General features: G+C 41.7%; 1 pseudogene; it reads right to left on the bottom strand.

The window, feature by feature from the left end:
- Positions 1-55: 55 nt before the first annotated feature.
- Positions 56-26294, bottom strand: LOC133746920 (dystrophia myotonica WD repeat-containing protein-like; annotated as a pseudogene).
- Between the last annotated feature and the right edge of the window lie 657 nt (positions 26295-26951).

Below are 26951 nucleotides of genomic sequence, written 5' to 3' on the forward strand. Positions count from 1 at the left end.
CATAGACCTAGATAAACATTTTTCATAAAAGACAAATGTCCAGTATGTGTATGAGAGCAACTTTGGCATCACTAATCATCAGATAAATGCAAATCAAAACACAGTGAGATGTTACACCATTGCAGTTAGGTTGGCTGTTATAAAAAAGACAGACAAAAACAAATGCTACTAAGAATATAGAGAAAAGGGAGTCCTTACACATTGTTACTCCAAACACAAGTTACTATATGGAAAACAATATGGGGTTACTCAAAAATTGAAAGTAGAACTGTCATATGATCTAGTAATACCACTAATGAATGGATGGATAGATAGATCTCCAAAGTAAATAAAAACACTATGTTCAAAAGACATCTAAATTCCCATTTATTGCAGAACACTCACAATAGCCATGAAATTGAAACCATCTACACATTCATCAACTGGTTAATAAATAAAGACAATTGTGGTACATATACATAGTGTAATATTATTCATCCATGAAAAAAGATAAAATGACATTTTCAACAATGAGGATGTGTCTGGGAGGACATTATGTTAAGCAAAATAAGATGCAATCTCCATATTGGTTATCAGTCTGTCTAGGTATTCTATGGCTTCATGATTCAATTTTGGTAGACTGTGTTCAGGAATCTATCCATTTCTTCTAGGTTTCCCAATTTGATGGCATACAGCTCCGTATAGTAATTCCTGATGATTCTTTTGGTTTCTGTGGTATCTGTTGTTACATTTCCTTTTTCATTTCTGATTTTATTGATTTCTATCTTCTCCCTATTTTTTATTGGTTACTTGGGCCAACGGTGTATCAACTTTGTTATTTTTATTCAAAAATCCAGTTCTTCATTTCAATAATTGTTTGTATTATTTTTGTTTAAATTTGGTTTATTCTCTAATTTCAATTATTTCTTTTCTGCTACTTATTTTGGGCTTGGTGTGTTTATCTAGGTCCTCTAGATGAATTGATAGTTCATTTATTTGATGACTTTCCAATTTCTTTAGGTAGACACCAATTGCTATAAACTTCCCTCTTAACACTCCTTTTGTTGTATCCCACAGATTTTGATATGATGTATTGATGTCCTCATTCATTTCCAGAATTTATTTCTATTCTGATCTTTTATGACTCAGTGTTCATTCAGAAGTATGTTGTTCAGTCTCAATGTGTTTGCATGTCATCTACAGATTATTGAGTTGTTAATTTCCAGCTTCATTCCATTGTTGTTAGAGAAGATGCCTGATATGATTTCCATTTTTTGAATGTTCAGAAACTTGCTTTGTGGCCTAGCCTATGGTCTATCCTAGAAAAAGTTCTATGCACTCTTGAGAAGAATGTGTATTCTAAACTGTGAGACGAAAATTCAGTAGATATCAGTTAGGTCCATTTTGTTAAGAGTGTCAAATAGCTCTCTTGTTTCATTGTTGATTTTTCTGTCTAGTTGATCTGTCCATTGTTGAAAGTGGGATGTTGAAGTCCCCTGTTACTGTTGTATTGGAGAATATGTCTCCCTTAGATCTATTAACATTTCTTTAGGTAGAAGCACTTTTTATTATTTGTTTATACATTTCTTGTTATAAATACATTTATTTATTGTTATAAATACATTAATACATGTATAATAAATAATTTTATAATAAAATGTAAATTTATATTATATGTATATATAAATTACATATTATATTTATATATATATATTATATAATTATAATTATATATAAAACTATTTACATTTATTATAGTCACATCTTTATTTGAATTGATCCCTTAATCATTTTACATAGTGCCCTTCTCCATCTCTTCTAAGAGTTTTTGTGTTAAAATATATTTTGTTTGATATGAGCATGGCACCACCTGTCTTTTTTTACTATCCATTAACATGAAATATCTTTTTCCATCCTTTACTTTCAGTGTGTGGGTTCTTTGCTGGTGAGATATGTTTCTTTTAGGGAGTAAGTAAATGGGTTTTGTTTTCTAATCCATTCACCTAGTCTATCTTTCAACTTTACAGTTGAGGTCATTTGCATTCAAGGTTACTATGGATGTGTAAAATGACATGGCTCAATAAGCATTCCTATAAGACATTTAAAAATAATTAATTCCATTTTTTTGACAGGCAGAGTGGACAGTGAGAGAGAGACAGAGAGAAAGGTCTTCCTTTGCCATTGGTTCACCCTCCAATGGCCGCCGCGGCTGGTGCACTGCGGCTGGCGCACTGCATCGATACGATGGCAGGAGCCAGGTGCTTCTCCTGGTCTCCCATGGGGTGCAGGGCCCAAGCACTTGGGCCATCCTCCACTGCACTCCCTGACCACAGCAGAGAGCTGGCCTGGAAGAGGGGCAAGCGGGACAGAATCTGGTGCCCTGACCGGGACTAGAACCCGGTGTTGCGGTGCCGCTAGGCGGAGGACTAGCCTAGTGAGCCACGGTGCCGGCCTCCAATTTTTCTCAAGCTATTCTAACAGTTAAAAGGGAGGGAAACAATTAAAAGGGAGAGAATCCTCCCAAGCTCTTTCTGTGAAGCCTGCATTACCTTAATTCCTAAACATGAAAGAGATACAACAGAAAGTTTACCATAGACCAATATCCCTAATGAACATAGATGCCAAAATCTTCAACAAAATATTAGCTAATCAAATCCAACAACACATCAGAAAGATCATTCACCTGGACCATGTAGGATTTTCCTCTGATATGCAGGGAGGGTTTAGCATTCACAAATCAATAAATGTGATTCATCACATAAACAAACTGAAAAACAAAAACCATGAGATTATCTCAATAGAGAAAAGCATTTGATTAAATACAACATAATTTCATGTTGAAAAATTAAGCAAATTGGGTACAGAAAGAACATTCCTCAACATAACTAAGGCATTTTATGGCAAACCTATGGCCTACATTTTACTGAACTGAGAAAAGTGGGAAGCATTCTCCCTAATATCCAGAACCAACAAGATGCCTTCATTCACCATTGCTATTCAGTATTGTCCTGGAAGTTTTAGCCAGAGCCATTAGGCAATAAATAAACCAGAGGGCTACATATTGAAAAGGAGGATGTCAGATTATCCCTTTTTTAAAAAAATGATGGTTCTATAAATACAAAATCCAAAAAATTCTACTAAAAGTGGAATGTCCTTATGTACTAAAGATGGTGGAGGGGCTATGGACACTCCAACCCTGCGGAGGCTCCTACTCCAGGAGGACCATAAAATGATGCAGCACCAGAAGCTCCGTTCATCCACCACACCTAAATGCCTATGGTATTCATCAGCCTAGGCCTTATGGACAGGCTGGCACCTCTTCTGGTGTGGATCCTGATGCCTACTCATGTTCCAGTTTTGGACTCAGATCATACCAGTTATATTCCCACCAAGGAGCTAAAGCAGGCTCTGTCAATTGTTCCTTGTTCAATGACAAGATATGCCTCATGATGATAAACATGTTTGACAAGACCAAGTCAGGCCACATCAATGTCTCTGATTTCTCAACCTTTGGGAAATTCATTCAGCACTGGAAGAATGTCTTTCCACAGTATCACCAGAACACTCAGGCTCCATCAAGCTGCACAGATTTGTCTCAAATGGGCTACACCCTGAACCCCCAGTTCACACAGCACCTGGTCTCCCTGTTGCCTGCAAATCCCACCATTAAGCTTGATGGTTTCATTCAGGTGTGCACCCACCTGAAGGTGCTGGCTGAGGCCTTCTGGAAGAACGCCACCACTATATAGTTCTTCAGCTTGGCTTCAAGGACTGTCACCAAGATAGCTTCTCAGATGCTATGACCCAGATCATCTGTAGAGTGGAGTGCTGCAGGGGTCTCTTCTAGCTCATTAGAGTGGGAGAAACAAGTGGGCCTCTCTTATTTTCCTGCCCTCTCAGAGATTCTCCTTTGCTTGATGCATCACTGAGAGAAGGGTAGGAGTCTTGTGTCATAGTCACCAAATAGAGGGAAGCTAGGTTGAGGCCACACAGACAGGGACCTGGCTTAGGAGATAAGTGGAAGTTGAAAACCTGACAGACCTGAGAAGTTGAGTGACACAGTCTGGAAACAGGAGCAAGAACTCCAGTCATTACAGTGGGGTTAAGTGTCTGGCCAGCTTGTCCTTGGCTCTGGCTTTTCTTTCTGTGCCATGAAGGCAGTACTAAGTGTTCACTGGTCTCTTACTGTTAGCACTTATGTTTCCTCCCCCAGACTGTCCTGTCAGATGAGCCCAGTTTTACCAAAGTAGAGTTGATTAGGCATGAGAGAGATTTTCCTGTGGGACCAGTATCTTGGATTGCCCCACATCCACAAGCCCTTGAGTTACTTCTCAATACCTGGGGGCTCTCATTGTTCAGGGAGCTCAGACTCCTACCTTTTGGGGATCTTTGGCCAGACTACTGCTCTTAGGTCTTGGATTGCTCACTTCCTTATCACCCTGTGTTCTGCTTTAATCCCCAGGGGACAGTTGTCACATTCCACTGCCAATGTTTTTTTTACTGTTAGTGTATTTCCATTGGTGGCCAAAGGTCCATTGAAACTGAACATTTCAATAAAAGTATAAAACTTAAAAAAAGAAAAATTTTAACAAAGTTAAGAGGCATTTAGAGGGATGAGAACACCCTTATCATATCATTATTTTAGAAGTCAGTGAAGAATCCACAAACACTTTGATCATTGGATCTCTATCTTTCTAGGTTGAAGAGAGAATCATTGACATAGGAAATCTGAGGATAGCTGAAGAAATGAAGGTGACTTTTTTATTTGTCCTGGTTAGTCTTGTTAATGTGGGAATCCGTGGGGTCAGTGGGAAGGATTGAGGCCAGGAGGCTGGGGCACAGTGCAGGGACCCCAGCATCCACAGCTTCACACCACTGTGCCACTTGGGGAGTTGCCTGGTTGGGAGGAGATGTCATCTCAGCTAGCTTCCGGCCCGGCGGCTGGCGCTTCTGGTGAGCTCTGACACAGATGATGGGGAAGTGGCAGGTGGAGAGGAGAAGGGGAAACGGGTCCCCTTCGCCCTGTCCGGCCGGGCCCAAGTGCAGAGGAGGCCCTCCTGGCAGGCGGTGATGATGCAGTCCTCCAGGAAGAGCAGCACCGTGAGCCGCACCTGAGCGAACTTCTTGCACACCAAAGGCTCCACCAGCAGCACCTCGTGGATCCGAGGGCACAGCGTGGTGCCTAGCACCTTGGCAGGGTCCAGGCGGCTGCACGGCGCGGGACCACTGGGCTTGTCCCCCCCGCCGCCGCCACCCCCATGGCTGATGTTGCCCAGGCTGTGGTAGCGCTTGTGCTCTTTCTCGGCCCCCCCCCCCCCCCCCAGTCTCGCCACTCCTGCAGCGTGAGCGTGGAGAAGCGGCCGATGCTGAATGGCGTGTCGGGCTCTGCCGCCACCTTGCCCTGGCCACCTGCCTTGCCACCACCTGCCAGGTGTGGGAGGCTGTTGGAGCGGGACTGTGAGTGGGGCAGGGGCCCTGGGCCATGCCCGCCAGCCTGTGAGCTGCCAGCGGCAGGCGACGTGGTGCCAGGGATGCCAGGGAGGGTGCGGGTACGGCCCAGGCGTGGGTGTGGGTACAGCACGTCTTCGGTGAGGTCCCAGAGGCAGAAGTGCGTGTTCTGGCGGGCCTAGCCGAAGCGGTAGGTGACGGAGCCGGCCTTGGGCAGTGGGAAGAGTGGGATGCGTCCGGCAAAGCCTGGGCGTGCCCAGCCGCGGCCTCCCCCTCCTCCTCGCCCCCCTCCTCCTTGCCGGCCCCCTCCCCAACAACCGCCGGCTGCTGCCTCCTCCACCCGCGTGGTGTAGGGGTTAAAGGCTACAGCGTTGACCCAGGACTTGTGGCCATGGCCACTGGCCACCACGCAGCCCTCGGTGAAGGAACACACGGTGACAAGGTCTGCTTCGCCGCCTGTCACCATGTAGCGGCCATCCGGGCTCCAGCACACACACAGCAGCCCACCCAAGTAGCTCTTCATGAGCCCGCGCAGGGAGCACGGAGTCCAAGTGGAAAACGCGCTGGCAGCCATCCTGGCTGACGCAGGCCAGGTGCCGGCTGTCCGGCGAGAAGGCAAACTTGTTGAGGGGCCCCTCGCCCACCGCCCACTTGGCCAGCGGGTTGCGGGGGCCTTGCTCTCGGCGGCATAGGCGGCGAAGCCCTCGCCCTGCCTCAGCAGGCTGTACCGCCAGCGCCGAGGCACACGATGGCCGACGTGCACAGGTACAGGTGGCCGCTGGCGTGCGAGGCCAGGAACAGGCTCTCCGACTCGGACACCACTTCAGATATGTCACCTTGGTCTTGTCGATCAGCCGCACCCCGTTGAAGAGCTAGCTGGTGTCCTTGAGGTCCAGGCACTGCACCTGGCCGGCTGGGAAGCCCACCAGCAGGGAGATGGCCTCCGTGGCGGCGGCGAACTGGCTGAAGTCCTGGCAGGTGGGCTGCGTGCCCTTGTAGATCCACTTGTCGGTGGGCTTCTTGAGGTCGATAGACCGCTGACTCCCGCGGCGGTGGCCCGGGTAGAAGTTCAGCTCGCCGCCCAGGTTGAAGCAGACGCGGTCGCCCCGGCACCAGCCCCGCGGGCGTGGCCGGCGGCTCCCCGAGGCGAACGAGGCTGAGGCGCTCAGCCGGCAGCGCGGGTGCGGGCCCAGGGCCTGGGGGCGGCGGGGACGACGCGGGGCGCGGCGCCGAGGCTGGAGGCGGAGGCAGGGCCGGAAGGGCGTTGCAGCGGCTGGGGTGGCGCCAGGGTCTGGGCAGAAGCAGGGCCGAACCGCGAGCTGTGCCCCCTCTGCGCTGCCGGCCACCCAAGGCGTCCCCGGCCCGCAGCCCCCCGGCCCTGCCGGAAGCTGCGGGACCGCGCTGGAGGAGTTGGGGTCGTCGCCCCGGCGATGACTCTTCCATTCGAAGTTGAAATATTTTTAAAATTAAGAGATATGTGGCCGGCGCCGTGGCTCGACAGGCTAATCCTCCGCCTTGCGGTGCCGGCACACCGGGTTCTAGTCCCCGTTGGGGCTCCGGATTCTGTCGCAGTTGCCCCTCTTCCAGGCCAGCTCTCTGCTGTAGCCAGGGAGTGCAGTGGAGGATGGCCCAAGTGCTTGGGCCCTGCACCCCATGGGAGACCAGGAGAAGCACCTGGCTCCTGCCATCGGATCAGCGCGGTGCGCTGGCCGCAGCGCTCTGGCCGTGGCGGCCATTGGAGGGTGAACCAACGGCAAAAGGAAGACCTTTCTCTCTCTCTCTCTCACTGTCCACTCTGCCTGTCAAAAATAAAAAAAATAAATAAAAAATAATTAAGAGATATGGAGCACAGAATGAGAAAACCTATCAAACCACACGTCTTAGGAGCATGTAGGAGATACTTTATATGAAAGTATAGTGACTCTGCTTCTCCAATCCCTCTAGCCCAATGCAAGAAACAGCATGTACAATGTGTGCCAAGAAGAGTGAGTGACAAGAAATCTACATACAGAGTATAAGGTATGACTTCTTAATGGAAAACAGATATGATTATAAAACTTCCATGGGAAAAAGATGATTTAATAATGAATAACTGCACTAATAGATGAAAAAGAGAAAACAAAGAGCCTTGAATACCATCTTTGAAGTACTGAACACAATCACTACTGCCCTGCACTTATCCAGAAAGATGAGCTGTCATTATTGACAGTGAAATGAAACCAAGATATCTTCCTAAGAGGCAGGTCATGATTTCAGAAGAATGAGAGGCAAAAATGAATGGTGAGTAGTAAATAAACTGCAAATTGCATCATCATCTGTTTGAAATAATAAACCTTATGGCTAATTTGAGGGGCTGAAAAAAAAAAAGAACTAAAATTCTGAATAAAAGCAACTCCAAATCAGAAAAGCAGTGATTACATTTTAAGTGTTCTAACAATCCCTACAGTCCTGAGGAAAGAAGTACAAATAATTTAAACTTTTACTTTATTTAGAAAAATCTGTATGGTAAATGTTCCATGATAATGACTAGTAATAGAAACAGCAAATATGCATCCCCAAAAAGGAAAGGAGAAAAATTCCATACACTAAGTAACAAAATAATTGCTAAAATAACAATAGGAAAAATGGTCTCAGGCTAAGAAAACTAAAATTCTTAATTAAGTGGGAATAAATCTAAATATATTAATGATCATACTAAATATAAGTAGGTAAAATTTTCTCAAAATCACCCAAATGGGTTCATTAGACAAAACTGAACAGTGTTTTTAAAAAGCCATTAAAATACAAAGTGAAAACAAAAATGGTTGTGAAAATAGTGAAGTAAAGGACTGAAAATATATTTCAGGAAAATATTTTAAAAAGAAACTCACAATCACTATATCAGACAAAACAGACTTTAAGGAAAACAAATATTTTTGGGAAAAAATAACGCATAATGGCAAAACTTTTAGTCACTAGGAAGATAGGATCTCAAATTTATGCTCCAAGTTACCTGAAAATATTTAAATCAATTAAAGAACTAAGCTACTGCAAGAAATAAGTAAATCTATAATGGGAAACTTTATTGCAGATCTCTACTGATAAGCCTTATGCACAACTTAGAACCAAATAAAAAACAAATAAATTCACATAATTACTGTGTACATACACATAAAATACACAGCATTTGAACCATTCAGTAATATTCACATTCTTCTCCAGCACTCCTCAAACCTTTACAAATCCCTATCATGTGTTACACCATAAAGTATGCCCCCTCAACATCACAGAGACCCTGTGTTTTTATTGGTGTTTCAATTTAGTCAAAACAAAAAAGATCATATATACTTCAGAATTACTAAATATTCCAAGTAAAACATAGATCAACATGGCTCCTCAATTATGCTCTTCTAAAAAACAGAGTAAAAGCCTATTATTTCAGTTTAAGAATAAATGCATTAAGATATATTTCATATAAGAAATAGAAGTGGTAGAAATGAAGTAATGTGACCATAGGGGAAGGGATTAGGATGACAAATGAAACTGATAAGGCTGTATTAGCCATTCTCTGCAACTTTCCTTGTCAGTTCTGGGCATATATCCTATTGAGACCTTAAAATGATTTTTAATTTTTTATTTCTTTTTAATTATTATTAATATGAAGAGGGTATATTTCATGTTTTTCATAGGTATAATTCTTTTTATAGAAAGCTTTTATTTAGTCAATATAAATTTCATAAGTACAACTTTGGAATTATAGCAGTTCTTTCCCCAATACCCACTTTCCCACCCCCAAACCATCCCACCTCCTACTACCTCTCCCATCCCATTCTTCATTAAGATTCATTTTTTGCCAGCGCCGCAGCTCAATAGGCTAATCCTCCGCCTTGCAGCGCCAGCACACTGGGTTCTAGTCCCGGTCAGGGCACTGATCCTGTCCCGGTTGCCCCTCTTCCAGGCCAGCTCTCTGCTGTGGCCAGGGAGTGCAGTGGAGGATGGTCCAAGTGCTTGGGCCCTGCACCCCATGGGAGACCAGGAGAAGCACCTGGCTCCTGCCTCCGGATCAGCGCGGTGCGCTGGCAGCAGCGCCCCTACCGCGGCGGCCATTGGAGGGTGAACCAATGGCAAAAAGGAAGACCTTTCTCTCTATCTCTCTCACTGTCCACTCTGCCTGTCAAAAAATAAAAAAAATTCATTTTTAAATGATCATTATATATAGAAGTTCAACTCAATACTAAGTAAAGATTTCAACAGTTTGCACTCACACAGACACACGAAGTATAAGGAACCCTTTGAAGACTAGTTTTACCATTAATTCTCATAGTACAACACATTAAGGACAGAGGTCCTACATGGGGAGCAAGTGCACAGTGATTCCCGTTGTTGATTTAACAACTGACACTCTTATTTATGACATCAGTGATCATAATAGGTATAATTCTAAGAAGATAACCATACTTCCCTCCCTCCCTCTTTTTACTCCATCATTCTCCCTCCTCCATTACTTCTTCTCCTTTAACTTTCACAAAAACATAATTTCAGTGCACTCTATAATTGTAGGGCTAAGGCACCACTAACCATAATATTGAAGAAGTCAAAAGTATAAAGATCACAGTTCCACAGGAGTATAAACAAGAGCTAAAAACTACAATCAAATCATAAGATGTCCATTTTGATCCTATACAATTTCTTCGTATTTTAACTGGTAAGTTAAAAAATTGAAAAGTACATATTGTTCTTCTATAGAAACCAAATGTAAGCCCCAAATTTTTTTAATATTCTAATAAATTTAATTAGATTCACTCCAATTCATTTGCTTAATGACAAGTGTCATTTTATTGTGGATGATTGAGCAGAGTTGCAAAACCATACAATAAAACTTATAGATTGAGTTGATTATTTTGTGGAATAGTGAATCATGAATGAAAATTGTTAATATCAGGCCGGCGCCGTGGCTCAACAGGCTAATCCTCCGCCTTGCGGCGCCGGCACACCGGGTTCTAGTCCCGGTCGGGGCACCGATCCTGTCCCGGTTGCCTTTCTTCCAGGCCAGCTCTCTGCTGTGGCCAGGGAGTGCAGTGGAGGATGACCCAAGTGCTTGGGCTCTGCACCCCATGGGAGACCAGGAGAAGCACCTGGCTCCTGCCATCGGATCAGCGCAGTGCACCGGCCGCAGTGTGCTACCGCGGCGGCCATTGGAGGGTGAACCAACAGCAAAAGGAAGACCTTTCTCTCTGTCTCTCTCACTGTCCACTCTGCCTGTCAAAAAAAAATTAAAAAAAAAAAAAAGAAAATTGTTAATATCAGATGACACAATTTTTTTTATTTTTTTATTTTTGACAGGCGGAGTGGACAGTAGAGGGAGACAGAGAGAAAGGTCTTACTTTTTGCCGTTGGTTCACCCTCCAATGGCCGCCATGGTAGGCGTGCTGTGGCTGGCTCGCTGCGCTCTTCCGATGGCAGGAGCCAGGTGCTTCTCCTGGTCTCCCATGGGGTGCAGGGCCCAAGCACTTGGGCCATCCTCCACTGCACTCCCTGGCCACAGCAGAGAGCTGGCCTGGAAGAGGGGCAACCGGGACAGGATCGGTGCCCCGACTGGGACTAGAACCCAGTGTGCTGGCACCGCAAGGTGGAGGATTAGCCTAGTGAGCCGCGGTGCAGGCCTAGATGACACAATTTTTTAGCTCACTTAATATCTGCCTTCCAGAACATTCTCCCCTCTCTCAGAGGGTTTGTTAGTATCTGAAACTTCTAACTGGAGAGCAAATATCTTCTTGGATTAAGAATGCTCTGTTTATTGACTCAGCTTCTTGCCTCCTTTTTCTAATCATCACTGGGTGGATCCTGGATTACTTGGGGACCTTTGGTTCTGATTCTTATACAAATTTTGTATCTATAGAATTTCTTTAAAATGTCTCCCATGTCTCTCTCACCTGAAGACATCCTCAATCGATTGGTTCTTTCTGCCTTTTCCAGTATCCATTCTAGACAAACCTATTGTTTCTAGTATGTATGTCACTAAAGGCATTTCAGTTTCATCCAATGTACCCAATACACTGTTACATTAAACCTTTGATAATCTCCCAAAATTTCTGTTCCTTTTGGTTTTATCAAAACAACATTCTTGTGACTTTATTGAGGCATCAAATGTTGATAAGTTTGAAACCAATCAAATTAGCTTCTACCCATGAAAATAAAAGGTCAAATATGATACCGAAAGGGGGTATTTTTACCTACATGAATGATTTTAGTTAATCACCTCTCTTTTTCTTAGAAACAGGAAAGAAATGTATAACAGATATAGGTGGACATTCAAAGTTGAATTATTTTTCAAAAGAAGTTAGAATTAAACAGCCAAGGGGGGGGGGGCGGAGCCAAGATGGCAGAAGAGTGAGGGCACACACAACAGTTCGGGAAAAGAAAGTTTAACAAAAGTGGAGTTACTGTACCCTCAGAAAGAGACTCAGAAAAAAAAAACTGCAGAGGAAACTTCCGGATCTAGTGGATGTGACACAGAGGACCTACGGGGAGAGCAAGGTGGCCCACTGCCCTGCCGAGCTGCGCCGAGCTGCGCCAAGCCGCACCGAGCCACGTCTAGCAGCGCCGAGCCATGCCGACCCGCACTGAGCCGCGCCGCGGACACGGGAGCTGCGAGAGTGGGGAAAAGAGCGAGCCCAGCCACAGAAGGGCAGCTGCAGAATTTGAGCCCCGGCACTGGAAGGAAAGGTAACCCAAGACATTGTCTGGGAAGGTTAGAGTGTGGTCTGAGCTCATGCGGGGTGGGGGAGGAACTACAACAGGCTGACTGGAGGAGAAAAAAAAAAGGGGGAACCAGCAGGGACACTAGCCTCTCTCTGCACTCTCCTTACAAAACCCAGCAAGACAAAGAGCAGGGGCCGCTTTACATATGTAAAACAAACTCCTTAGCCTAGGCAACCCTGAAGAACCAAACAGAGCTCTTTGGCCACACTTCCAAGATACCAAACAAATGTAGAAACCAAGGTAACAAGAGCAAGGAAGACACTATAATGCCCCCAAATGAAAAAGACACCCCAATTCAAGATTATGAAGATGATGAGATAGAAGAAATGCAAGAAGCAGATCTCAAAAAATTGATAAGATCATTAAGAAGCTCTCAAAAACAAATTCTTGAACTACAGAAATCCTTAATGGACAAGATAGAAAATCTCTCTTGTGAAAATGTAATATTAAGGAGGAATCAAAATGAAATGAAACAACTAGTAAAACAAGAAACTGTGATAGTGACGAGAAACCATAATGAAATGAAGAATTCAATAGATCAAATGACAAACACATTAGAACGCCTTAAAAACAGAATGGGTGAAGCAGAAGAGAGAATATTGGAATTAGAAGACAGAGAACATGAAAGGAAACAGGCAAACCAAAGAAAAGAAGAGGAAATCAGAAATCTAAAAAATATTGTCGGGAATCTACAGGATACTATTAAAAAACTGAACATTCAGGTCCTAGGAGTTCCTGAAGGCATGGAGAGGGAGAAAGGATTAGAAGGCCTTTTTAGTGAGATACTAGTAGAAAATTTCCCAGGTTTGGAGAAGGACAGAGACATCTTAGTACAGGATCTCATAGAACCCCTAATAAACATGACCAAAAGAGATCCTCGCCACGACACATTGTAATTAACTCACCACAGTGAAACATAAAGAAAAGATCTTCAAATGTGCAAGAGAGAAACGTCAGATTACTCTCAGGGGATCTCCAATTAGACTCACAGCTGACTTCTCATCAGAAACCCTACAAGCCAGAAGGGAATGGCGAGACATAGCCCAGGTACTAAGAGAGAAAAACTACCAGCCCAGAATATTATATCCTGCAAAGCTCTCATTTGTGAATGAAGGTGAAAGAAAGACCTTTCACAGCAAACAGAAATTGAAAGAATTTGTCGCCACTCGTCCAGCCCTGCAAAAGATGCTTAAAGATGTGATACACGCAGAAACACAGAAACACGGTCACCGATAAGAAAGAAGGTAAAGGAAGGAAACCTCACAGCAAAAGATCACAGGGAACACAAAAATGATAGGACAAAGTTACTACTTATCGATAGTCACATTAAATGTTAAAGGCTTGAACTGTCCAGTTAAAAGACACCGATTGGCTGATTGGGTTAAGGAACAAAACCCATCTATCTGCTGCTTACAAGAAACACATCTTTCTAACAAAGATGCATACAGACTGAAAGTGAAAGGCTGGAAAAATATATACCATGCCAAAAGAAATGAAAAAAGAATGGGCGTAGCCATCTTAATATCAGATAACATAAATTTTACCACAAAAACTGTTAGGAGAGACAAAGAGGGGCACTATTTAATGATTAAGGGATCCATTCAACAGGAAGATATAACGATTATCAATGTATATGCACCTAATTACAGGGCACCGGTTTATTTAAAAGACTTGTTAAGGGACTTAAAGGGAGACTTAGACCCCAATACAATAGTACTGGGGGACTTCAATACTCTACTCTCAGAGGTAGACAGATCATCAGGACAGAAGACCAACAAGGAGACAGTAGACTTAAATGATACTATAGCTCAAATGGACCTAACAGATATCTACAGAACTTTTTATCCTACACAGAAAGAATTTACATTCTTCTTAGCAGTACATGGAACCTTCTCTAGGATTGACCACATACTAGGCCATAAAGCAAGTCTCAGCAAATTCAAAAGAATTAGAATCATACCATGCAGCTTCTCAGACCATAAAGGAATGAAGTTGGAAATTAGCAACTTGGTAATCCCTAGAGCACGTGCAAACACATAGAGACTGAATAACATGCTCCTAATGAACAATGGGTCATAGAGGAAATCAAAAGAGAAATCAAAAATTTTCTGGAAGAAAATGAGGATAACAGCACATCATACCAAAACCTATGGGATACAGCAAAATCAGTGTTAAGAGGAAAATTTATATCAATAGGTGCCTACATGAAGAAATTGAAAAAGGCACCAAATAGATGAGCTTTGCAGTCATCTCAAGAATCTAGAAAATCAGCAGCAAACCAGACCCAAATCAATACAATCAGAGATGAAAAAGGAAATGTAACAACAGACACCACAGAAATAAAAAGAGTCATCAGAAATTACTACAAGGACTTGTATGTCAGCAAACAGGGAAATCTATCAGAAATGGATAGATTCCTGGACACATATAACCTACCTACATTGAACCAGGAAGACATAGAAAACCTAAACAGACCCATAACTGACACAGAAATTGAAACAGTAATAAAGCCCCCCCAAACAAAGAAAAGCCCAGGACCAGATGGATTCATGGCTTAATTCTACCAGACATTTAAAGAAGAATTAACCCCAATTCTCTTCAAACTATTCAGAACAATCAAAAAAGAGGGAATCCTCCCAAATTCTTTCTATGAAGCCACCATCACCTTTATTCCTAAGCCAGAAAAAGGTGCAGCATTGAAAGAGAATTACAGACCAATATCCCTGATGAACATAGATGCAAAAATACTCAATAAAATTCTGGCCAATAGAATGCAACAACACATCAGAAAGATCATCCACCCAGACCAAGTGGGATTTATCCCTGGTATGCAGGGATGGTTCAACATTCACAAAACAATCAACATGATACACCACATTAACAGACTGCAGAAGAAAAACCATATGATTCTCTCAATAGACACAGAGAAATCATTTGATAAAATACAACACCCTTTCATTATGAAAACTCTAAGCAAATTGGGTATGGAAGGAACATTCCTCAATACAATCAGTATCCTATTGAACGGGGATAAATTGGAAGCATTTCCACTGAGATCTGGTACCAGACAGGGATGCCCACTCTCACCACTGCTATTCAATATAGTTCTGGAAGTCTTAGCCTGAGCTATTAGGCAAGAAAAAGAAATAAAAGGGATACAAATTGGGAAGGAAGAACTCAAACTATCCCTCTTTACAGATGATATGATTCTTTATTCAGGGGACCCAAAGAACTTGACTAAGAGACTATTGGAAGTCATAGAAGAGTTTGTCAAAGTAGCAGGATATAAAATCAATAAGCAAAAATCAACAGCCTTTGTATACACAGGAAATGCCATGGCTGAGAAAAAAAAACTTCTAAGATCAATCCCATTCTCAATAGCTACAAAAACAATCAAATACCTTGGAATAAACTTAACCAAGGACATTAAAGATCTCTACGATGAAAATTACAAAACCTTAAAGAAAGAAATAGAAGAGCATACCAAACAATGGAGAAATCTTCCATGCTCATGGATTGGAAGAATCAATATCATCAAAATGTCTATTCTCCCAAAAGCAATTTATACATTCAATGCAATACCAGTCAAGATACCAAAGGCATTCTTCTCATATCTGGAAAAAATGATGCTGAAATTCATATGGAGACACAGGAGACCTCGAATAGCCAAAGCAATCTTATACAACAAAAACAAAGCCGGAGGCATCACAATACCAGATTTCAGGACATACTACAGGGCAGTAGTTATCAAAACAGCATGGTACTGGTACAGAAACAGGTGGATAGACCAATGGAGCAGAGTAGAAATACCAGAAATCAACCCAAACATCTATACCCAACTCATATTTGATCAAGGATCCAAAACCAAGCCCTGGAATAAGGACAGTCTATTCAATAAATGGTGCTGGGAAAACTGGATTTCCATGTGCAGAATCATGAAGCAAGATCCCGTCCTTTCACCTTACACAAAAATTCACTCAACATGGATAAAAAACTTAAATCTACGACCAGGCACTGTCAAATTATTAGAGAGCATTGGAAAAACCCTGCAAGATATAGGTACAGGCAAAGACTTCTTGGAAAATACCCCAGGAGCACAGGCAGTCAAAGCCAAAATTAACTATTGGGATTGCATCAAATTGAGAAGTTTCTGTACTTCAAAAGAAACAGTCAGCAAAGTGAAGAGAAACCAACAGAATGGGAAAAAATATTTGCAAACTATGCAACAGATAAAGGGTTGATAACCAGAATCTACAAAGAAATCAAGAAACTCCACAAAATCAAAATAAACAATCCACCTAAGAGATGGGCCAAGGACCTCAATAGACATCTTTCCAAAGAGGAAATCCAAATGGCCAACAGAAACATGAAAAAATGTTCAAGATCACTAGCAATCAGAGAAATGCAAATCAAAACCACAATGAGGTTTCACCTCACCCCGGTTAGAATGGCCCACATTCAGAAATCAACCAACAACAGATGCTGGAGAGGATGTGGGGAAAAAGGGACACTAACCCACTGTTGGTGGGAATGCAAACTGGTTAAGCCACTCTGGAAGTCAGTCTGGAGATTCCTCAGAAACCTGAATATAACCCTACCATTCAACCCAGCCATCCCACTCCTTGGAATTTACCCAAAGGAAATTAAATTGGCAAACAAAAAACCCATCTGCACATTAATGTTTATTGCAGCTCAATTCACAATAGCTAAGACCTGGAACCAACCCTAATGCCCATCACCAGTAGACTGGATAAAAAAACTATGAGACATGTACTCTATGGAATACTATACAGCAGTCAAAAACATTGAAACCTAGTCATTTGCAACAAGATGGAGAATCTGGAAAACATCATGCTGAGTGAATTAAGCCAGTCCCAAAGAGACAAATATCATTTGTTTTCCCTGATCGGCGACAACTAACTGAGCACCAAAGGGAAACCTGTGGAAGTGTAATGGACACTATGAGAAATAGTGACTTGATCAGCTATGGTGCTGACTGTTGATGTACAATGTAATACTTTATCCATTTTAGTATTTTTTGTGAACTGTGTAATTAACACACAATTATTCTTAGGTGTCTAAATCTTAACTGAAAAGTGATCCCGGTTAAATATAAGAATGAGAAAAAGAGAGGGAGAAGATGTACAATTGGGGACATGTTCAATCAAACTTGCCTCAAATGATGGAGTTAGAAAAGTGCCAGGGGATTCCAATACAATCCCATCAAGGTGGCATGTACCAATGCCATCTCACCAGTTCAGGTGATCAATTTCAGTTCACAACTGATCACACTGATAGATCTAAGAATCAAAGGGATCACACAAACAAGATTAATGTCTAATACTAACTGATAAAAAAAGGGAGAGAAGGATCCAACATGGGAAGGGGGAGACACAGTAGACTCATAGAATGACAGATGTCCTAAATAGCACTCTGACCTCAGAATCAGCCCTTAAGGCATTTGGATCTGGCTGAAGGGCCCATGAGAGTATTTTAGGCATGGAAAGCCAAGACACTCTGGGACAAAAAAAGATGAAGAAGAAGAAGACCTAAATGAAGGATCTCAGCGAGTGTGATCCCAGTGGAAAGAACAGGGCCATCAAAGAAGGAGGTACCTTTCTCTGAAGGGAGGAGAGAACTTCCACTTTGACTATGGCCCTGTCGGAATAGGATCGAAGTTGGTGAACCCTAAAGGCTTCCATAGCCTTGGCAACTCATGGCTAGAACCTAGGGAGATTACTGACACCATAAACAAGAGTGTTAAATTGTAAAATCAACATCAGGAGTCACTGTGTACTTACATCCCATGTAGGATCTGTCCTTAATAGGTTGTCCAAAGTGAAGTAATGATATAGCTAGTACTGAAACAGTATTTTTACACTTTGTGGTTATGTGTGGGTGCAAACTGATGAAATCTTTACTTAGTATATACTGAATCGATCTTCTGTATATAAAGATAATTGAAAATGAAAAAAAAAAAACCTTGGTGTTAAATTGGAAATTACATAGAAAAAAAATCAATCTTTTTAAAAAAATATCTTGCAGGATCTCTGTCATTAATGTGATGTACACTGTTATTTAATGCTATAACTAGTACTCCAACAGTATTTTTTCACTTTGTGTTGCTATGTGAGGGCAAACTGTTAAAATCTTTATATATACTAAACTGATCTTCTGTATATAAAGAGAATTGAAAATGAATCTTGATGAGAATGGAAGAGGAGAGGGAGTGGGAAAGAGGAGGGTTGTGGGTGGGGGGAAGTTGTCAGGGGGCAAGCCTTTGTAATCCATAAACTGTACTTTGGAAATTTATATTCATTAAATTAAAAAAATAAAATTCCAGACTTTAAAAAAAAAGAATTAAGCAGCCAAGATACACAACTCAGAGTCTTCCATATCAACATCATTGTGATAAGCACTGAATGTGTAGGGGGAGGGTGGAGAGTGAAGACATCAGCCATTTATACTTCATATGTTACCTTGTAAAAGCTACAGTGGATGAACCTCTCCTAGAACATTTTTATGAGTATGTTTACTTGTAATCATGACAAGATGATTTCCTGTATGTAAATTGAATTACAGAGACAGAGCAACAGACAGATCTTCCGTTTTCTGATTTACTCCCCTAGTACCCAAAATGGCCAGGACTGGTCTCCTACAGGGCGGCAAGGATCCAAGTACATGGACCATCTGCCACTGCTTTCCTGGATGCATAAGCAGGATCTCTAAATTCTCATGAATTAACTTTGCTGTAGAGGTAGTACCAGCTCCTCTAAAAGTACTGACTCACAAAGGGGAGCACAGATAAGGCAGCACAGTAACATAAGGATAATGGTGCCATACAAAAACTTTCTCTCTACTGATTGTTCCTCTACTACAGATCCATACCCAGAACAAGATTGTTCACATTTAAGGAAGCTCATTTCTGTGCACATAAGCTTAGGCCAAAGAAGTGTTCTTCTGTTCAAGAAAACATCTTTATCATCAAGACATTACCATTGTCTGGAAGAGAATTCAGAGGTCAACCTAGATAGCCTTGTAGGCGACAGAGATTGCCACTGAACTGTTTACTGTTTAAGAATGATGGAGTGCCTTCCATTTCAAAGGGCTTAGAAAGAGGGAGAATAGTTCAAACATGCCAATAGAAACTAGTCAAAAAATAGTCATTGAAATATTTTTGATACAATTTTCCACATCAGAACAATATACATAGTCTGTCTTCTTTGAACTGTTGTTTTACTTTTTACAACCATCATTACTTAATAACAGCTATATTAGTATTTCAAGATCACATAATTGTCCAAAATAATTATGACTCCTTTTGTATTGATAGCAAGTTTTGGGTGACACTGTTTAGCAGTGGTTTTATAAGAAATGCATTCTTTTTTTATTTGTTTATTTTTTCTTTTTTTAATTTGACAGAGTTAGACAGTGAGAGAGAGAAACCAGGAAAAAGGTCTTCCTTCTGTTGGTTTACCCCCCAAAATGGCCACTACAGCTGGAGCTATGCTGATCTGAAGCCAGGAGCTGGGTGCTTCCTTCCAGTCTCCCATGCAGGTACAGGGGCCCAAGCACTTGGGCCATCCTCCACTGCCCTCCTGGGCCACAGAAGAGAGCTGGATTGGAAGAGGAGCAACTGGGACTAGAACCTGGTGCCCATATGGGATGCTGGCACTGCAGGTGGAGGATTAACCAAGTGAGCCACAGTGCCGGCCCTGCATTCTTTTTTTTTTTAAGATTTATTTGTTTATCTGAAAGTCAAAGTTACACAGAGAGAGGAGAGGCAGGGAGAGAGAGAGAGAGAGAGAGAGAGAGAGAGAGAGAGAGAGATGTCTTCCTTTTGATGGTTCACTCCCCAGTTGGCTGCAATAGCCAGAGCTGTGCCTATCTGAAGCCAGGAGCCAGGAGCTTCCTCTGGGTATCCCATGCAGGTGCAGGGGCTCAAGCACCTGGACCATCTTCTACTGCTTTCCTTTTTCAGGCCATAACAGAGTGCTGACTCAGAAGTGGAACAGCCTGGTTTTGAACCAGTGCCCATATGGGATGCCGGTGCTTAGACCAGGATATTAATCTTCTGTGCCACAGCATTGTCCCCTAAAGAAATATATTCTACTCCTGGCCCAGGGGTGAGCAATTGAAAAACACATTTTTTATATGTTGGCATTTTTCTTTGCAACCATCTTTGCATGTTATCATCTCTCTTCCTCCATACTATATTCAAAGATCGCTTTTTAACAGAGGAAGCCTAAGCTACTTTTAGGGTCAAAATATTTAGAAAAAGCAAGCACAGGGGCCAACATTTTGGTGTACTAGGTAACTCCCCACTTGCAATTCTGGCATGCCAAATGGACACTGGTTCCAGACCTGGCTGCTTCACTTAAGACCTAGCTCCCTACTAATGCACCTGAAAAAGCAGAAGGGTATGTCTTAAGTGCTTGTGCCCCTGCACCCATGTGGGAGAACCAGAAGTAGATTCAGGATGCTGGCTTCACCCTGGTCAGCCCGGGCTTTTGTGGCCATTTGTGGAATGAACCAGTGAATGGAAGATCTCTCTCTCTCTCTTTCCCTCTCTCTCCCTTCTCCTCTCTCTGTAACTCTGCATTTCAAATAATAAAGAGAATCTTTGTAAAAATAGTAAAAAAGAAATCAACCACAGAAAAAAATATTTGCCTGTTGTCAGGGGGTTTTCTTTCAGGAATCTATAGTTGTAATTACTTGGGTTTATGTCTTCTGATCACAAAGAATTAGGAATATGGACAAAGAATGTGTAAACCATAAGTTAAGTTATTGTAAAAAAAGAGAAAATGATAGAGAATGAGAGATAGAGAGAGAGAGAGAGAGAGAGAGAGAGAGAAAGCAAAACAAAAAATCTTCATGAAGAAGATATCCATTTATGCATTTATGGGTGATTTTCTAGGGTTTCTATATGCTGTAAAGGGGAAATTCTTGACTGGGCAAGAGGGAGGGACAGCTTTCATTGGTTAATTGTGAAAAAGTTGCAATGGAGACTCAACAGACACAATGGAAAATGCATGAAACTTTCCACAAGATGTGTAAAATTCTCATTATCTAAATCAGTCACAACAGCACAGAAACACCTTGATTACAAGGACTAGTACATGACATCAACATCCTTCACAGCACCCAGCTATTGACTTTTTAAAAAAAAATAGTTGTTCTGAGCTTTTTAAAAATTACTTACTTATTTGAAAGAGTTAGAAAAAGAGGGAGAGACAGAAAGAAAGAAAATCCATCTGCTAGTTCAAGCCCAAGATGGCCAAAATGGCCAAGGCTGAGCCAGGCCCAAGCCACAAGCCAGGTGCTGCTGTGGCAGGTGGCAGGTTTACCTGCTATGCCACAATAGTGGTCCTCATCCTTCTTGACTTTTCTCACATCCTCAGACTCATCTCTAGATTGGGGAGGTGGGGAACAGGAGGCTAGCCATGATTCTTTCAGTTTCTGGTGCTATATCACCACCCTGGTATAAGAACATTTTGCATATCAAGGGTGAGACTCATCCAAATTTTGGGCTAGTATTTAACTTGTTGAATGTAGCACTCCAGAATGGTAGACTTAACCTCAAAACAATTCACCAATACATAGACTTTCTATTTATTTGAGATCAAAGAGAGAGAGAGAGAAAAAAACTCCTTTCCATTCGTTCTCTCACCAAATCCCCACAATTGCCATGACTGGCTGGGCCAAAACCAGGAGCCACAAACTCAAGGAAGGTCTCACAGCTAGGTGGCAGAGACCTAAATGCATAAGTCACAGGAAGCTGGAATCAAGAGCTTTTGCTGGGTGTCAATCCCAGCGAATCCCATATGAGATGCAGACATCTTAAAAGCTAGGCTAAATACTTACTCCTTTGTAGGGTTTTGATATTTTTATTTTTTAAAAAAATTAAAAAAAAAGAATCATTGTATTTCTACTGTGGTAGAATTATGATTTATTCAAGAACAATCTTTAATTAAGATTAATAGCTACTGCATCTTTTATATTAACTAAACATAATTTTCACATTACCAGTTGTTCTTATATAATTGTTCTCATATAATTGTTATTTTATAATTGTGAAACAATTTTCCAAAATCATTTGAAATGACTGGAATGCAAAGGTCTAAAACATCTGACACAAGCAAACTTAGATCAGTTTGAATCCATCTCCATCTTTTTCCAAGAAAAAATTCACTGATTTGATCATTATTGTCTAATCAAAGATAAGAAACTGAATTCATTTGGAATTTGCTTCTCTAACCCCCATCTTTCTTGTAGTTGTGGTACATGGAAGCTACTAACATCCCGAAAGCTTCCTCTCATGGTTGAGGGTTTCCCAGCCTGACACCAGGAAACAGATTTTCCCCAAGGCTGCTGATCAGCTCATGAGCATCTGCTCCAATGTTGGCTGAGGTTACAGATCAGCCCCATTCTACTGCAGCTTCATCCTGATTTGCAACAATAACAAGAGGAGGTCTGGGGGTAATGGTCATACAGTCTTATGGCCTAAAATGGTTACAGTCTGCCTTCAACAGAGATAGAACACATAGCCTCAGTTCCTCCATGCAGTCCTTGCTTCCTGCAGGTTTATTTTTAGATGTAAAAGAAAAGATTATTGCACTGAAAACTGACATTGACCTCTGGAGAATAATACATTTGGATAATGCATTGAGAAACTGTATGATTTGGTTCCATTTCTGGGACTGTTTCCTCATTCTGTTTTTTTTGGAATGGAATTGACAAATTATAATAATTAAGGACATTCTCATCTGAAGGTTTCAGGATTTTTTTACATGTGATATTTACCACCAATCCAAGGGCACAATGAAATAAAATCTTGAATCCTTGAATCATTTGGCGTGCTGAACCGTTAGAAGAGTTCGTCTTTAGTGATATCCATTAAAATACATTGATTCTTCCTGGTGAGTTCAAGTCTTGCTTTAGGAAAGTCGGCAGGATCTGCCAGGTAACCGTGGTGCTAAGGCAGTAGTGCTTCAGGTGGAAGCATCCATTTGGAAAGGGCACACAGAAAGAATGGAACAGGGTTGCATAGAATTTCTAAAAAAGAATAAAAAGGACCGGTGCCACAGCTCAATAGGCTAATCCTCCACCTGTGGTGCTGGCACCCTGGGTTCTAGTCCCGGTCAGGGCACTGGATTCTGTCCTGGTTGCTCCTCTTCCAGTACAGCTCTCTGCTGTGGCCAGGGAGTGCAGTGGAGGATGGCCCAAAGACTTGGGCCCTGCACCCGCATGGGATACCAGAAGCACCTGGCTCATGCTTCGGATCAACACAGTGTGCCAGTTGCAGCGCGCTGGCCACAGTGGCCACTGGGGAGGGGGTGAACCAATGGAAAAAGAAAGACCTTTCTCTCTGTCTCTTTCTCACTGTCCACTCTGTCTGTCAAAAAAAAATAATAAAAATATTAAAAAGGAAAATAAAAACAAAAATGCAAATATTGGCTTATACAGAATGACTGTCATGATTTTTTAATATTTATTTTCATTTATCACAAATGCAGAGCATCAGAGAGACAGATCTTCAATTCACTTGCTTACTTCTGAAATACCCGTGACATCCAATGTTGGGCCATGATGAAGACAGGAGCCAAGAACTCTATCATTGTGTGTCCTACATGGGTGGCAGGGCCTCAGACACTTCCAATGCTGCCTTCCCACAAACATTAGAGGTAGCTAGATCTAAAAAGAGTGGCCAAGACTGAACTTGGTGATCGGATATGGGATGCTGGCATCACAAGGAGAAGTTTAACCTGCTATGTAATGACACTGCACTACAAGAACACTTTTAAATCTTGATGTGTATCTTACCACTTTAAAAATTAGTAACAAGGACTTCACTGTGGTGCAGTAGGCTAAGCATCGACATCCCATATGGGTGCCAGTCTAAGTTCTGGCTGCTTTACTTTCAATCTGTCTCCCTGCTGAAGACCTGGGAAAGCAGCAGATGACCTAAGTGCTTGGGCCCATGCACCCATGGAGCAGAGCTGGAAGAAGCTCCTGGCTCCTGGCTTCAGATTGTCCTGGCCCTGGCAATTGGGGCCATTTTCTGAGTGAACCAGTGGATGGAAGACCTCTCTCAATGTCATCTATAACTATGCCTCCCAAGTAAGTAAAAAAAAAAAAAACTTAAAAAAAAGAAATTAGGAATCAGCATTATGATTTCTGAGAATTCCAATGTTATTAAAATGAATTCTCTAAAGAGCAAGCAAAGATATCTTAGTGACAGCAACCAAAAGAGGGATGCTTATCAATCCAGGTCTGACTTTTAAACTTTTTAAAGTACCTGAAAGTGTTCTGAAGGGGAAGTAGTTAGAAAAATCTTATTTACACAATGCCACAAATGTCACATGGCCATTAATTGGTTTAGAACATGAATAGGTAACTATGAATACTCCTTATGCTTTACGCAATGCAACTTTATTCACATCTGGAAACAAACAACACACACAAATCAAAATAATATTAAAGAGCATCTTAATATAACAGCACATACCTTCAAAGGGCTACTGTGAAATCTACCTGCTTTAAACCACATTAACCATTCATGCATTCACATTACCCAGTATTCAGTAAGGTAAATGTTAACGCTCACCCACCAAAATATAAGTTCTGTGCTGGAAAGGCCTCTCGACTATAACTAGCCTCCCCCCTCACAGGAGAATGTCTGGCAAAAGCTTCCCACTGACTAAATATCTGTGAAGTGCAAGCATGTGAGAGTCACCCTAACACCTGTCATATTCTAGCAGTATCCCAACACAGGGCAAATGAGAAGTGATCACCCCAAGAGATCAGAACTGGAAGCCACCTGCTGGGGTCAAGACCTGGAATTACAGAAGCAAAACGATCCAAAGGCAACTGATGATCAGAATTTTAAAAAATCCTAGAGTCTACCCTTGTAACAGAGCTACTCCGGCCATAGCAGAGAGCTAGAGCAGCCAGAACTTTCACCAATGCCCATATGGAATGCTGGGACTGCAGGTGGTGGCTTTACCCACTACACCACAATGCTGGCTCCAACAAATCTTTTTTAAAATATATTTCTGTGTGCCTGATAGTGCATATATATGTGAGGGAGTATTAGAGTTCTCTGGAGAAACACTATGAATAGGATACATATAGAAAGATTTGTTATAAGGAATTGACTCATACAACTATGGAATCCAAGACATCCCACATCTGCTATCAGAAGCTGGAGACCCAAGACAGCTGATAATCTGAAATCAAAGCCTGAGAACCAGAGGGCCAGTGGTGTTAATCCCAGCCCAAAGGGAGAGGGAAATTACCTCTCAGCTCAGACAAGAAGGCAAGAAGCAAAAGGGATGAATTTCTCCTTCCTCTGCATTTTATCTATTCAGAACCTCCATGGGTTGGATCATGCCCAACCACTCTGAGCAATGTACTTTGAATTCTGCTGCTTTAGTCTAATCTCACCCAGGAACAACCTCACAGACACGCCAAGAAATAACACTTAATCTGGATACTCTATGACCTATGATGTCAAAACAGCAGTTTTCTAAAATCTGTAAAATGGTAAAGTTGTTAGGGCTTAACTGTGCATATTAGCAACTTCACATGACATTCCCAAATTGTTGGTCAGAGTTTTTCAATTTACTACTCTCATTCGCACTACATACAATTTTGTTGTGTTCCAGTCTTTCTAATATCATGAATGGAAAGTGCAGAATTGTTTTAATGTGTATTACCTTAACTATTCCAAATGTTGGGCACTTTCCCTTTGAGAAATCCCTAATATTTTATGGGAGGAAATCTAATTTTGTGGGTGGAAATCTGAAAGAACCAACCAAATATTCTCAAACAGCCAGTTACTTCAGTATCTTTTGTTGAAAAATTGATTTTAACTGATATGTCATATAACCCTTTTTATATATCTGTTTCTCTCATGTAGTTGTGGGGATTCTATCCCTTTTAGAGTTTAATTCTGTTCTAAAAATAAATCCAAATAATTAAGGATATGTATTACTGTACTTTCCATTACTTTAACTACAATACCTGAGATGCTTCTTTGGGAAAGAAAATGTTGGATGCAGCTCATAGTTGGAGGTAACAGGTTTTGGAGGTCCCATACTCTCACAGAGATGGATGTTGCTCATGGTTGATGTGGAGGCAACAACAATTAGGCAGAACCTGAACTCAAATGATCAAACCTCTCTTGAGAACCACCCTCAAAGTGTGCTCCCACAATGACCCAAAGACTGGCCCCTCCTCCTATCGACCACAATTGGATTAGTCTCCATCCTTAACCCATCACCTTTAACATGAAAACATCACAGTGTAAACAATTCCTGCGGCACCCTTCTCAGGGTATTCGGCAAATGACATGATTTGCTTGTTCTTTCCTGTGGTGACAATTTACTGTTGTAGCTTTTGTAGTTCTAGATGATGTCATACATAGGCAGGATGATTATGAATCACTATTCTGTTTCCTTTTAATAGTCATGAATGTTCTGCAGGTGTATTATCCCATGTTTTTGAACGCTGTGTTTTAAATTTTTGAAGTATTATTAGGATATTTAAACATTTTTATTAAAGTGTAAATTATTGGGACTTAAATGGGGACTATATTCCATTCATAGACTAATTCAGACAAAAGTGATAATCTTACAATATTGGGTATCCTTGTCCAATTATTTGCCCTTTCTGCATCTTGGTTGTTTTATAATTTCATGGTACAGCCCATATACAGCCTTTCCATGTGTAAAGTAAAATTGTTTCTTTCTACAGGTGTATCCATTTAGTGTGTAGAAAAT

This window comes from Lepus europaeus, chromosome 18 (genome assembly GCF_033115175.1).
Source record: "Lepus europaeus isolate LE1 chromosome 18, mLepTim1.pri, whole genome shotgun sequence".
Lineage (NCBI taxonomy): Eukaryota > Metazoa > Chordata > Mammalia > Lagomorpha > Leporidae > Lepus > Lepus europaeus.